The sequence below is a fragment of the Gorilla gorilla genome, chromosome 1 (genome assembly GCF_029281585.2).
Source record: "Gorilla gorilla gorilla isolate KB3781 chromosome 1, NHGRI_mGorGor1-v2.1_pri, whole genome shotgun sequence".
NCBI classification, from domain to species: Eukaryota; Metazoa; Chordata; class Mammalia; order Primates; family Hominidae; genus Gorilla; species Gorilla gorilla.
In genome coordinates this window covers 96,422,004-96,436,368 of record NC_073224.2, presented here as the reverse complement: position 1 = coordinate 96,436,368, position 14,365 = coordinate 96,422,004, and the positions used below count along the sequence as shown (strand labels likewise).

At 46.5% G+C, this 14,365-nt stretch overlaps 1 protein-coding gene and 1 non-coding gene across 3 annotated transcripts in view; one reads left to right on the top strand and one right to left on the bottom strand.

The window, feature by feature from the left end:
* Positions 1-4,791: 4,791 nt before the first annotated feature.
* Positions 4,792-4,933, bottom strand: LOC115932074 (U4 spliceosomal RNA). The gene has a single exon (XR_004068432.1). It is a non-coding gene; the product is annotated as a U4 spliceosomal RNA (small nuclear RNA).
* Positions 4,934-12,560: 7,627 nt separating this feature from the next.
* The window catches only part of VANGL2 (VANGL planar cell polarity protein 2), a 28,108-nt gene continuing 26,303 nt past the window's right edge, over positions 12,561-14,365 (top strand). For both annotated transcript variants that reach the window (XM_063693710.1, XM_004027716.5), the window contains exon 1: positions 12,561-12,871. The gene's annotated coding sequence lies outside the window, so the exon portion shown is untranslated. The remainder of the gene's footprint in view (positions 12,872-14,365) is intronic.

Here is a 14,365-nt window from a genome sequence, read left to right as displayed (position 1 = left end):
AGTGCTTTACTTCCAATTATGTGGTCAATTTTAGAATAAGTGCGATGTGGTGCTGAAAAAAATGTATATTCTTTTGATTTGGGGTGGAGAGTTCTGTAGATGTGTATTAGGTCCACTTGGTGCAGAGCTGAGTTCAAGTCCTACATATCCTTGTTAACCTTCTGTCTGGTTGATCTGTCTAATATTGACAGTGGGGTGTTAAATTCTCCCACTATTATTGTGTGGGAGTTTAAGTCTCATTGTAGGTCTTTAAGGACTTGCTTTATGAATCTGGGTGCTCCTGTATTGGTGCATATATATTTAGGATAGTTAGCTCTTCTTGTTGAATTGATTCTTTACCATTATGTAATGGCCTTCTTTGTCTCTTTTGATCTTTGTTGGTTTAAAGTTTGTTTTATCAGAGACTAGGATTGCAACCCGTGTTTTTTTTTTCTTTCCATTTGCTTGGTGAATCTTCCTCCATCCCTTTATTTTGAGCCTATGTGTGTCTCTGCACGTGAGATGGGTTTCCTGAATACAGCACATTGATGGGTCTTGACTCTTTATCCAATTTGACAGTCTATGTCTTTTAATTCGGGTATTTAGCCCATTTACATTTAAGGTTAATATTGTTATGTGTGAATTTGATCCTGTCATTATGATGTTAGCTGGTTATTTTGCCTGTTAATTGATGCAGTTTCTTCATAGCATTGATGGTCTTTACAATTTGGCATGTTTTTGTAGTGGCTGGTACTGGTTGTTCCTTTCCATGTTTGGTGCTTCCTTCAGGAGCTCTTGTGGTGACAGAATCTCTCAGCATTTGCATGTCTGTAGAGGATTTTTTTTTTTTTTTTGAGACGGAGTCTTGCTCTGTCACCCAGGCTGGAGTACGGTGGCATGATCTGGGCTCACTGCGAGCTCTGCCTCCTGGGTTCACGCCATTCTCCTGCCTCAGCCTCCCGAGTAGCTGGGACTACAGGTGCCCACCACCATGCCTGGCTAATTTTTTGTGTTTTTAGTAGAGACGGGGTTTCACCGTGTTAGCTGGGATAGTCTTGATCTCCTGACCTCATGATCCGCCCGCCTCAGCCTCCAAAAGTGCTGGGATTACAGGCGTGAGCCACCACACCTGGCCCTGTAAAGGATTTTATTTCTCCTTCACTTATGAAGCTTAGTTTGGCTGGATATGAAATTCTGGGTTGAAAATTCTTTTCTTTAAGGATGTTGAATATTGGCCCGCACTGTCTTCTGGTTTGTATGGTTTCTGCCAAATGATCTGCTGTAGTCTGATGGGCTTCCCTTTGTGGGTAACCCAAACTTTCTGTCTGGCTGCCCTTAACATTTTTTCCTTTATTTTCAACCTTTGTGAATATGACAATTACGTGTCTTGGTGTTGCTCTTCTCGAGGAGTACCTTTGTGGTGTTCTCTGTATTTCCTGAATTTGGATGTTAGCCTGCCTTGCTAGGTTGGGGAAGTTCTCCTGGATAATATCCTGAAGAGTGTTTTCCACCTTGGTTCCACTCTCCCCATCACTTTCAGGTATACCAATCAAACTTAGATTTGGTTTTTTACATAGTCCCATATTTCTTGGAGGGTTTGGTCATTTCTTTTTACTCTTTTTTCTCTAACCTTGTCTTCTCGCTTTATTTCATTAATTTGATCTTCAATCACTGATACCCTTTCTTCCACTTGATCAAATTGGCTACTGAAGCTTGTGCATGCGTCGTAAAGTTCTCGCGCCATTGTTTTCAGCTCCATCAGGTCATTTAAGGTCTTCTCTACACAGTTTATTCTAGTTAGCCATTCGCCTAACCTTTTTTCAAGGTTTTTAGCTCCCTTGCAATGGGTTAGAACATGCTCCCTTAGCTCAGAGAAGTTTGTTGTTACTGACCTTCTGAAGTCTACTTCTGTCAACTCGTCAAAGTCATTTTCCATCCAGCTTTGTTCCATTGCTGGTGAGGAGCTGTGATCCTTTGGAGGAGAAGAGGCACTCTAGTTTTTAGAATTTTCAGGTTTTCTGCTCTGATTTCTCCTCATCTTTGTGGTTTTATCTACCTTTGGTCTTTGATGTTGGTGACCGACAAATGGGGTTTTGGTGTGGATGTTCTTTTTGTTGATGTTGATGCCATTCCTTTCTGTTTGTTAGTTTTCCTTCTAACATTCAGTTTCCTCAGCTGCAGGTCTGTTGGAGTTTGCTGGAGATCCACTCTAGACCCTGTTTGCCTAGGTATCACCAGCGGAGGCTGCAGAACAGCAAATATTGCAGAACAGCAAATATTGCTGCCTGATCCTTCCTCTGGAAGCTTCGTCCCAGAGGGGTACCTGCCTGTATAAGGTGTCTGTCGGCCCCAACTGGGAGGTGTCTCCCAGTTAGGCTACACAGGGGTCAGGGACCCACTTGAGGAGCCAGTCTGTCTGTTCTTGGAGCTCAAATGCTGTGCTGGGAGAACCACTACTCTCTTCAGAGCTGTCAGACAGGGACATCTAAGTCTGCAGAAGTTTCTGCTGCTTTTTGTTCAGGTATGCCCTGCCTACAGAGGTGAGGTCTGTAGAGGCAATAGGCCTTGCTGAGCTGTGTTGGGATCTGCCCAGTTCAAGCTTCCAGGCCACTTTGTTTACCTACTGAAGCCTCAGCAATGGCAGACACCCCTCCCTCCGCCAGGCTGCTGCCTTGCAGGTCAATCTCAGACTGCTGCGCTAGCAGTGAGCAAGGTTCTGTGGGCATGGGACTCACTGAGCCAGGCACAGCAGAGAATTTCCTGGTCTGCCGGTTGCTAAGACCTTGGGAAAAGTGCAGTATTTGGGCAGGAGTCCCATTTTTCCAGGTACAGTCTGTCACAGCTTCCCTTGGCAAGGAAAGGGAAATCCCCAAACCCCTTGCACTCCCAGGTGAGGCGATGCCCCTCCCTGCTTTGGCTTGCCCTCCGTGCGTGGCACCCACTGTATAACCAGTCCCAATGAGATGAACCAGGTACCTCAGTTGGAAATGCAGAAATCAGCCATCTTCTTCATCGATCACCCTGGGAGCTGCAGACTGGAGCTCTTCCTATTTGGCCATCTTGGAACAGACTCCAACCTTCTTTAAATTTTTTGAGCAATATTTTATAGTTTTCAGTGCATAGGACTTGCACATCTTTGGCTGGATTTATCTCTCAGTATTTTACATTTTTTTGTTGTCACTGTAAATGGTGTTTTAAATTTAATCTTTTGAGTGTTCATTGCTAGTGTTATGGGTTGAATTGACCCCTCCTTCCAAGAGATATATTGAAGTCCTAACCCCTGGTACCTGTGACTGTGACTTTGTTTGGAAATAGAGGTCTTTGCAGATGCAATTCATTAAGATGAGGTAATGGAGTGAGATGGGCCCTTAATCCAATATGGTTGGTGTCTTTTAAGAAGAGGGAAATTTGGACATAGACACACAAGGAGGGAAGATGACGCAGAGATCCAGAGAGAGAATCCAGCCAAATGACAATGGAGGCAGAGAAAGGAGTGATTAATTTACAAACCAAGGAATGCCCTGGACTGTCAGAAAACACCAGGAGCTAGAAGAAGCAAGGAAGGACTCTTTCCTAGATCCTTCAGAGAAAGCATGGCCCTGTCAACACCTTGATGTCAGATTTCTATCCCCCATCACCTTGGTAATGAGTGTTTATCATTTTTAAGTTCTGGTATCATTTCAAGTCCTCTCCTCTAGTTACTTTGAAATATACATAATATTGTTGCTAAGTATTGTCACCCAAGTCTGCTATCAAACATTAGAACTTATTTCTTCTATCTAACTATATGTTTGTATACATAATCAACCTGTCTTCATCCTTTCCTTCCCCTCCACCCTTTCCAGTCTCTGGTATTTTATTTGGAGATTTTCTAGACATCTTTCTATTACTGATATTTACTTTAATACCATTGCAGCCAGGGAATATATTTTATATAATCTGATTCTTTTAAAATTGATCACTACTTATTTTATGGCTATCTTGGTAAATGTTCCATGTGCAATGTTCTTGAAAAAAATTCTGCTGTTGGACGGAATGTTCTATAATCAATTAGTCAAATTAGTTGATACTGTCGGTCAAATCTTTTATATCTTTACTGATTTTCTATTTGTTCTATCAATTATTAAGGTATGGGTATTGATATTACTGATTATCATTGTGGATTTGTCAATTTATCCTTGTAGTTCTATTGGTTTTTGCTTCATTATATATATATATATATATATATATATATATATATATAAACACACACACACACACACACATATGCACACAAACATATATACATACACAGAGAGAGAGAGAGAGAGAGAGATAAAGAGAGAGTCTTACTCTGTCACCCAGGCTGGAGTGCAGTGGCGCAATCATGGCTTACTGCAGCTTTCACCTCCCCAGGCTCAGGTGATCCTCCCAGGTAGCTGGGACTACAGGTGTGAGCCACCATGCCCAGGTAATTTTTTGTATTTGTATTTTTATTTTTTCTGAAACTGAGTCTCACTCTGTTGCCCAAGCTGGAGTGCAGTGGCATGATCTCAGCTCACCACACCCTCCACCTCCTGGGTTCAAGCGATTCTCATGCCTCAGCCTCCACCTCCTGAGTAGCTGCAACTGCAGGTACATGCCACTACGCCTGTCTAATTTTTGTATTTTTAGTAGAGACAGGGTTTCACCATGTTGCCCAGGCTGGTCTTGCACTGCTGGGCTCAAGTGATCCACCCACCTTGGCCTCCCAAAAGTGCTGAGATTATAGGTGCGAGCCACTATGACTAGCCCAGCTGTTTTTTTTTTTTTTTGTTTTTTTTCCAAATTCAGTCTTTGTATAGACTGTCAAAAATTGTCAGTGCTGACTATGTTGCAAGTCATCACAGTGGGGTATAGGGAAAAGTTTTCAATTAGCAATAGTCATGCCTCAGATAAACCTCATTGGCTATGATACTTGCCATTGTGCAAAGCTGCTTCACGTACTTCGAATCTCTGTTACTGGGTACATAAGTGTTTAGAGTTATTATGTCTTCTTGATGAATTGACCTCTTTATCATTATGAAATGATTTTTTTTAATCCCGGGCAATATTCTTTGCTCTGAAATCTACATTATTAGTATTAGTATAGCCATTCCAACTTTATTTTGATTAGCATTAGCATGGTACATTTTTTCTATCCCTTTAGCTTTAACCTATTTTTGTCTATATTTAAAAGAATTTCTTTTAGGCAGTATACAGTTAGATATTGCTTTTATAATCTAATCTGACAAATTATGCTTTTTAATTGGAGTATGTATGTATGTATGTATGTATGTATTTTGAGACTGAGTCTCACTCTGTCACCCAGGCTGGAGTGCAGTGGTACGATCTTGGCTTACTGCAACCTCCGCCTCCTGGGTTCAAGTGAGTCTCCTGCCTCAGCATCCCAAGTAGCTGGGATTACAGGTGCACCCCACCACACCTGACTAATTTTTGTATTTTTAGTAGAGAGAGGGTTTCACCATGTTGGCCAGGCTGACCTCGAACTCCTGACCTCAACTGATCTGCCCTCCTTGGCCTCCCAGAGTGCTGGGATTACAGGCATGAGCCACTGAGCCTGGCCTTTAATTGGAGTATTTAGACCATTTATATTTAATGTGATTACTGATATAGCCTGGTTTAACTTTTTGTCTTGTTATTTGTTATCTATCTGTACTATCTATCCTTTGTTTCTTCTTGCCTCTTTTTCTCAGGAACATAAAAAACTGAAATTCAAAATAGTGAATATGGCCGAGCATGGTGGTTCATACCTGTAATACTAATACTTGGGGAGGCCAAGGCAGGTGGATCAGTTGAGGTCAGGATTTGGAGGCCAGCCTGGGCAACATGGCGAAACCCTGTCTCTCCAAAAAATACAAAAGAGCTGGGCATGGTGGCAGGTCCCAACTACTCGGGAGACTGAGGTGGGATGATCAGCTGAGCCTGGGGAGGTTGAGGCTGCAGTGAGCCAAGATCATGCCACTGCCCTCCAGCCTGGGCAACACAGCAAGACCCTGTCTCAAAAAAAAAAAAGACAAAATAGTGAATATGGTGGGAGAGATTCAGAGAAAGATTTGGGACTTTATAGAAGAGAGATATTAAGTCAAATTGATGATGTCAGGAATGACTTACTCAAGAAAATATTCAAATTGAACCTTGAAATATTTTGCATATGAGTGATGGTGTAAGGAAGGTGCTCCATATAGAGGCAATAGGATGAACAATGGGATTGGAGGCAGTAAAGCATGTGTTTGGGCTAGGGAATAATAGATTGTTCAGATAGCCTGAGAAAGAGTGGCAGGAGAGATGTGGAAAGTGCTTATGTTATTAACAGCTTCCTACAGATGTCCCTACTGTGATAGTCCACAGATACCTGAGATACCTGTCAAATCCCACATATGATCTACCCTTTAAACCTGCTCTCTCAATAGCCCCTAATTTTATGTATGGCATGACCAGCTTCTTTAATGTACATACCAGAAGCCTCTGAGTCATTTTAAATGCCTCTTTGTTCCTCAACCCTGTTCATCCCACCTGCAGGTCATCTCTTCCAAATTTCAGCTTTTTTTTTTTTTTTTTTTGAGATGGAGTTTCGCTCTTGTTGCCCAGGCTGGAGTGCAATGGCATGATCTCGGCTCACTGCAACCTCTGCCTCCCAGGTTCAAGCAATTCTCCTGCCTCAGCCTCCCAAGTAGCTAGGATTACAGGCATGTACCACCATGCCCAGCTAATTTCGTATTTTTAGTAGAGACGGAGTTTCACCATGTTGGCCAGGTGGTCTTGAACACCTGACCTCGTGATCACCCGCCTCAGCCTCCCAAAGTATTGGGATTACAGGCCTGAGCCATGGTGCCCGGCAATGAGCTTTCTTTTCTATCCTTATCTATCCCCACAGCCTTGGAGCCAGGCTCAACTCCCCTCCCCCACCCTGCCCCCAAACTATTTAATTAGCCTTCTTACTGGTTTTGCTACTTCTAGATTTTTCTCTCTTTAAACCAATGCCACACATACCCCCCTGCATGCCCTGAGAATGGATGTGAATTCTGTGTGTGTACATGTGTACATTGTTCTGGTGAGCGCTTGTAGCTTTCATCAAAGTCTCAAAAGTCCACAAAAGGCTAGGAGTCACTACCCTGATCTTTATTTCAGATGAAACCGTGCTCAGTTAATGTGGTGCAGTTGACAGACTACTGAACAGTAAGTCAGGAGACCTGGGTTTTAGTTCTGGTGCTGCCACTAATTAGCCGTATGATTTTGGGCAATGAGGCACTTACTTTGTACCTGTTTCCTCATCTGTAAAATTCAGAAAGTCTCTTCCAACCTCCAAATGCTATTATTGAGAAATTACCATACAATTATTATTAAGAAATTACCATACAATGTCATAAATGCTAAAACAAAGGTATGCAGAGCTTTGAGAGCACAAAGGAGGTTCTCTGGGTGTGGGGTCATCTAGCTTTGCTTGGGAAAGTTGGTAAAGAGTTGCAGAGGAGGCCACAGTTCACTCTTGAAGGATGAACAAAACTTTCCAGGCAGAAAGAAGGAGGAAGGCATTTTAGGCAAAGGAAACTTTGTGAGAAGGCAGAGAAGTAATAGAGCCTCAAATTGGCAGAACAATGAGTAGATGGGTATAGTTTGGATGTATGTGTGTTGAAAGTTTGGGCTTTAAATGCACAGGGAGCACTAGGAGATAAGCCCGGAGAAGGGGAATGAGTTGAGGCCTGAAATTTCTTATGTATGGTGCCAAAAAGTTTTGACTTTATCTTGTAGACAGTGGGAAGGCATGGATTGTTTTAGGTAAGAGAGTGACAGGCTGATTTCCCTTTCATAACAATCACATTGGCAACATGGGAGGAAGATGGATTGGAAGGGGATGAGACATGTTTGGAAATGATAAAGGTCTGAATAAGCCAAGGGGATAGAGGTGGAAGGAAGATAATGTTGTTCCTTTTAAACCTATTACATTTAAGATACCCAAGGAATATCCAAGTTAAAATGTATGGTAGGAAGTTGAAAATTTGAGTCTTATGCTCACAAGTTAGACCTGGATTTAGCAGCACTCATAAGTGAGCACTGACTGAAGCCACAGGAGTGAATGACATTGCTTTGGAAAAGCATGTGGAGTGGGGAATAAGGGGGCCAAAGGCTGAATTCTGGGAAATAATAGTATTTGAAGTCAGGAGTAGAAAACACATTGGAAGGATGGCTGGGGTGCAAGGAGCTGAGGAGTGAAGGGAGGAAGAGAGATAGTAAAGAATCTATTCTTTTTTTTTTTTTTTTTTGAGACGGAGTTTCACTCTTGTTGCCCAGGCTGGAGTGCAATGGCACGAACTCGGCTCACCGCAACCTCCTTCTCCTGGGTTCAAGCAATTCTCCTGCCTCAGCCTCCCAAGTAGCTGGGATTACAAGCACCTGCCACCATGACCGGCTAATTTTGTATTTTCAGTAGAGACGGGGTTTCTCCATGTTGGTCAGGCTGGTCTCTAATTTTCGACCTCAGGTGATCCACCCGCCTCAGCCTCCCAAAGTGCTGGGACTACAGCGTGAGCCACCAGGCCCGGCCTAAGAATCTACTCTTTTAAGAAGGTTGGATGAGAAAGAAATAAAAGCGAAGGCTAAAGCAAGAGGAGGCTGCTGAGTGGAGGAAGGTATTTCATTTTATTATGTCTGCTGGGCAAAGATCAGTGAAGAGGCCGAAGTTAGTTACAGGAGAGATTGTGAATAATGGATGGAGGTGGGAAAGGACAGGATATAACGCACACCTGCAGGGCCTAGTCCCAGCCTAGGGAGCTGGAGAGTGTCTGTTCTTCCCAAGAAGGAGGAAGGAAATCAGAAAGTTTCATTCAGTGGTTCTCACGTTAGAATCACTGAGGTATCTTAAAAAAAATGCCAATAGCTGGGTCACACCTCAGAAGTTTCTGGTTTAATTAGTTTGGGATGGTCCTGGGCATTGATGTGTTTTCAAAGCTTCCCAGGTGATTAAAATCTGCAGTCAAAGTTCACAACCACTGGTTTAATTGCAGGTAACATTTTAGATTAATGATAATGGGATTGGATTTGAGGAAACTCACACTTAATAAAGGTTGGATGAATAGGGAGTGGTCAAGGTTTCATAGATGAGGAAGGGAGAAAGAGAAGGAAGCTAGAAGGGAAGGCAGCTAATGCTAACTTATTGAATTTTATGTGCCAGAGATATAGAAATGAATGAGGCATGGTCCTTCTTCTTAGAGATCAGGATCTCACATGACAGACACTTCACCACAAGCCTGTGACATAATACAGTTCTTGACCAGTTAAGTTTTTTTGTGTGTGAGCTACTTTTATTCTTTTTTTTTTTTTTTTTTTACTAAAAGTGAAGGGGGAAACCCCTCACCCCCAGAACCCAGGTATTTCCCAATATAGACTGGGTCTGGAAATCCTTTTGTGAGCTTTGAGAGTAGCCTTTCTGGGAAGGTGGGTGCTGGGGAAAGATCTCTAACTATTCCGGGAGATCAACTTGTACCCAGGCTCATCAGCAGGGCTGGAAGTAGATGGTGATTGTGGCCCTGCATGTGGGTACATTACTGCAGTCACCTGTACCTGGGAGGTGGCTAAAATTGCTAATTGCTTACATGGAAACACTTTGATGGCCATTCTGCTATAGTGTGAAGCTTCTATGAGTAAGGTACCAAGGATTCCCTTTCTCTAAGCAGCATTGTAAAAAGGCCCTACTTTTCATCAGAGCAGAAAACCTGACTTTTGCTACTGTGGTCTGGTCCTGACCTCCAGGGACAGCTTCATCCACACAGGAAGTAGGTAGGTGCTTCTCTATAGTCTGGACCTTCCCTCAGAGAGAGTCTACTGTCACTTCTTGAGCTCCTTGAATCTTCCCCAGGAGGGTCCAACTCCCAGGGCTCCTGGGAAGCCTCTGATCTGACCCCACCAGCCCCACCTCCACCTAGTGAGCTGGTGAGGTGTTGAAAGAGCTTTAATGGAGGGCCCTGGCTTTTAGCTAGGGGCTTCCTTCCCCGAGGAAGAGTACTGAAAGAAGTGTCCTAGAGAAGTGTTCTCTCCTAAGAGAAGTATCCTAGGCACAGAACAGAGAGGGGAAACTCGATTGGGAATTGACTGTGGCACTATGAGTATATGGAGGGTGTTCCTTCTGTTACCTCATTAGACCCTTTTTATATAAGCAGAAATTGAGGCTTGAAGAAATTAAGAAACTCGACTATGTCCTCAAGGACAGGAGCTGTACAAAATCCAATCTGTTCCATTCTGTTGTCCCTCAGGCTCCTGGCCTCCCTCTGTTATTGTAGGTTGGCCCCTTTAGGAAAATCTCAGTTGAATGTCATTTCAGTGCTCTCCTTCCTTCTAAAGAATTAAGCTAGGTCCCTTAGACCATAGGGCACATGGGCCTTCTAGCTGGGTCTCTGTTTGCTTACTCAGTGACTTGGGGACGTGTGAAATCCAGATGGGATTCTATCCTGGGGTGAAGGTAGAAGGTAATACAGAGAATTGCTGAATGGGACAGACCACACCAATAAAATTTTTTGTTGGACTCTGTAATCCAGTGTTTTCATTGCAGAGATGTAACTGAAAGCCCCCAACCTCACCGTCAGAGAAAGGAGGGACTAAGCTTATTCTAGCCTGATGCCTGATACCTGTTAATTGGGAAGCCTTGTCTATTAACATCCTGACTTAGGTTTCAAGCTTTCAGTGGGGCCAGACTATGGAATTATCTGTAATTCTGGCATCAGAAGCCCTTTTTCCAGTTCTCTGGGCCCTTTTGGGGTCTGTGAAACAGGCTAGCAGCATGTGAAGATAATTCACACTAAATCTGCCTGAGAGTCAAGACAGTGCCATGGCAGCCTCGACTCTGTGTCAAATTACACACTAGCTGCCTAGCACTGGGGTGTGCTTTGGGGCAGGGCTGGGGACACCCATGTCCTCCCTACTTCCCTTAACCCTTCCCCAGCTCTCCTGCCACTCCCTCATACACCTGGTCGTGGTCACTGCCAGGAGCCCCAGTGCAGCCCAGCGCCTGCACATGATAGGCACAAGGTGAATGAGTGCCTGGATGCATGCAGGGACTTGGGTACCTGAAATGATGATTCTGCATATTTCATGTAGTCTTGATGCTGAGTCACCTGCTTACCCATACTACTGGAGGAGGGGATGAGGAAAGGCAGAGTTTGGGCAAAGGAGAAAGGAAGTGTGTTTTACTGTTCTGCATCTTTGAACAATGCAGCATAGTTGGTTCTGTCCTCATCTTTGGACAGGTTAGAATGAACCATCAAAAGGGGTGAGATTAGGTCTCAGGAAATAGTTTTCATCAGGGAGGAGCAAAAATTCCCAAACAAGTGAGGAACAGAGGCTGGGAGTCTCTTTCTCTGGGATTCCTTAATCACAGGGTTGTTCGAGCAGGTGCCAGGACTGGAAACTGAAGGAGGCTGAGATATTGAAAAGGACTTGGCCTGCTTAGGGAGAAGTATGTGAAGATGCTTTTGAAACGACACTACTCTAAGTGGCGGGTTGCACGGCAATAACATTAATGATAATTGAATACTGCTTTCACTTATTCCAAGGGGAACATGGACTTCCCACAGCCCAGGCTTTTACGGTGTGGGGTCACTCTTGTAGGGTCACATGTAAAAGAACCCTAACTGGTTTCTTGGCATACTGGGAGGCACAAATGCCCCAAACGTGTAGGATATTTTGTGAGACCCTACAATCCCTGTGTGGCACCTTCAACTCTAAAGTATCTGAAACTCCTGGGATGGACAATCTGCCTGCTTGGGGTTGGGGACCCAACTGGCCAAGGCATTTTTCCTCTTGGAGGTTTCCTGGGAGAAGGCCCCCTCTCCTCTGCCATTCAAACTCCCAGGCGCCTGCGTCTTCTCCTCCTCCCCTTCTTCCCTAGGGCAGGGTTCCCTTTGTAATTAATCCCAACACTCAAACCAGAGGGGAGGAAAAATGTGTTAATGAGGGAGTGTCCCAGACTGACTGGGGCGGTCGCTGCTCGCAGCTAGAACTCCAAGTAATTAAATTATTTTTGGAAGGAGGGGATATGGTAGTGATGGTGTCAGGGAAATCCCCGTATGCATGGGAAGAGGCGTGCGCCTCTCGCCACTAATTAAAATCAGGGATGACCCTCCCTTCTCGGACCCCTAGGGGGGAAAAAAATCAATCTTCCCACGTCCCAGATTCCATTGGATTTTGTGTAGTCGGGTCCGTGGCCCTAAAGAGAATATGGCCAGCCCCGGGGATCTAGGGGCTCCTTCTCCGACAGGAGGGGTCGAGGAAGACAGCCCCAGGAGGGACTGCGGGCTGGGCCAAGGCCAAGAATCGAGGCATTCCCCTGCCCACCGTTCGGGACCCGAGTGTCAGCCCCACCGCGGATTCCCAGGATCGGGGAGGGCCGCTGGGCATCTGAAGGCGCAGGGCTGGGGGAGCGGCGACTCCGGGAAGAGCGGGGCCGCAGACAATGGACGCGGCGGTAGGAGGGGCGGCGGCTGTGGGAACAGCCGGGAGGCGGCACCCGGGAGCTCGCGCTCCCCCGCCCCCTGCACCCCCCACCCTCATCCCCTCCCCCTCCGCCCCCTCCCCCCTCCGCCGCCGGCTCCCGATCTGATTCCTGATCCTTGATTCCTTGATCCTTGGTCCCGCCATGGGAGCCTGAGCGCCCCCTATTCCCCCCTGGCCTCCAGCCCCCGGGGCCTTGAGGGGGAAGAGGCAGCGGTCTGGGACGGAGCAGGGGGTGACCAGACTCAAGAACCCCCCCGTCAACATCCCCCATCGCGCGCGCTGCCTGTCCAGGAGCGCCGAGTTCGGAGCGACCCGGAGCGCTGCGGATACAAAGGCGACGGGCCGAGCGGGGCGCCCGCGGAGCCCACCCGGCAGTTCGCAGCGGCGGGTGAGTGCCGGGCCACGGGGGCGCGGGCAAAGTTTGAAAAAAAAAAAAAAAAGAAAGAAAGAGAGAGAAAAAAAGAAATGGAAAAGGAGGAAAATCATGCAAGGGGCCAGGGGGTGCCCGACCCCAGAGCGAGCGGGGTGGCTTATGGGGGAAGGGGGGCTGGACTCCGGGCAACCCCCTTCCGGTCCGCTTCCCCACTGCACAGCGGAGTACCCCCCCAACTTTGGGGAGGGGAAGGGGCTCGTGGGGAGGGGGCGGAGCCCAGGCCTGGAGAGCCGGGGACTTTCCTGGGCCCGGGCGGGGGCCTTAATGATCCCAGGGGAGCCGGCTGAAGCCGGAGACTGGGAGCTTGTGTTGGAGGTGGGGGGAGAGGCGTGGAAGGATCAGAGTCTGGAGGTATTGGAAGCCAAGGGTGTTTTGGGGTGCATACACCCCTCAGGAGCGTGGGGAGGGACGGAGGCAGGTATGCGTTAAGGATGTAGAGTGGAGTCAGGGGGGCGGGTTGGGCAGAGTAGATAGGGTGTATGTACAGACCGAGGATGGGGCTGGAGGCGGTAGACTGTGTATAGGGGCCGAGGGGACAGCGCTGGCATCCCTCTCCCCACTCATATTTACCCATTTAGGGGACTGTGGGCTCTGCGTTAGTGAGTTTTGAAGGGTTGGTGGAGGATCCGTGTGCATGATTCTTTGTTTTGGTGTGTGTGCACGCCTTGACGTGCTGCATGTTCCTGCAGGTGGGCCCCTGGTTTGGATGTGTAGGTGTTTTTCTGTGCTTGAGTGTGTGTGCACCCAGGGAGCGGCTGACCATGCATCTGCTGTGTGTTTGGATATGTGTTTATATGTATACTTAGGGGAAGGCGTGTATGTCTATGTGTGTGTACTGGGAGAGGGGTTCACGGGAAAGAGGTGTGTAGGTACTGAGGAAGGTGGGTGTGTAATAGCAGAATGGAGTGTATGTGGATAGGTGTGTGTGCACCTGTGTACTGGGAAGGGGTGTGAATCTGTGTTCTCTTGTGTGTAACCTGTGTTGATGGGTATCAGTGTGTGTGCCTGCCTTAGCTGGTATGTATGTTTCTGAGTGTGTGTCGGGGGTACCTCTTGTCTCTGCAGGCAGATTTTCCTGGCAAAAATCCCGAAAGGAAGGCTGTCTGCAGGATTTTGAGACTTCGTGGATGGCCTCACCTGGGTTTAGGGGTAGTGCCTTAAGTATCTGAGACCTATGGGTGGGAGGGAATGAGTTGTCTTATGAAGTGCCTGTTTTTGGGGGATGGGTTTTTCTGGAAGAGGGCGTGTGTTGTGGGGAATAGGGAACAAGGGGTCTGGTTGTAGTCCTAGAGGAATTTGGAAGATTGGCGGGGTCAGGGAGAAGAATAAGAAGAACTTCCTCCCCCATCATCATAGGCTGGGTTCCAGCGCTTGGAGAAGCTACACTCTTGGATTCCCAGCCTTAGTTACAAGCTTCAGGCCACAGTTCTCTTGGAAAGCCGTCTCAGA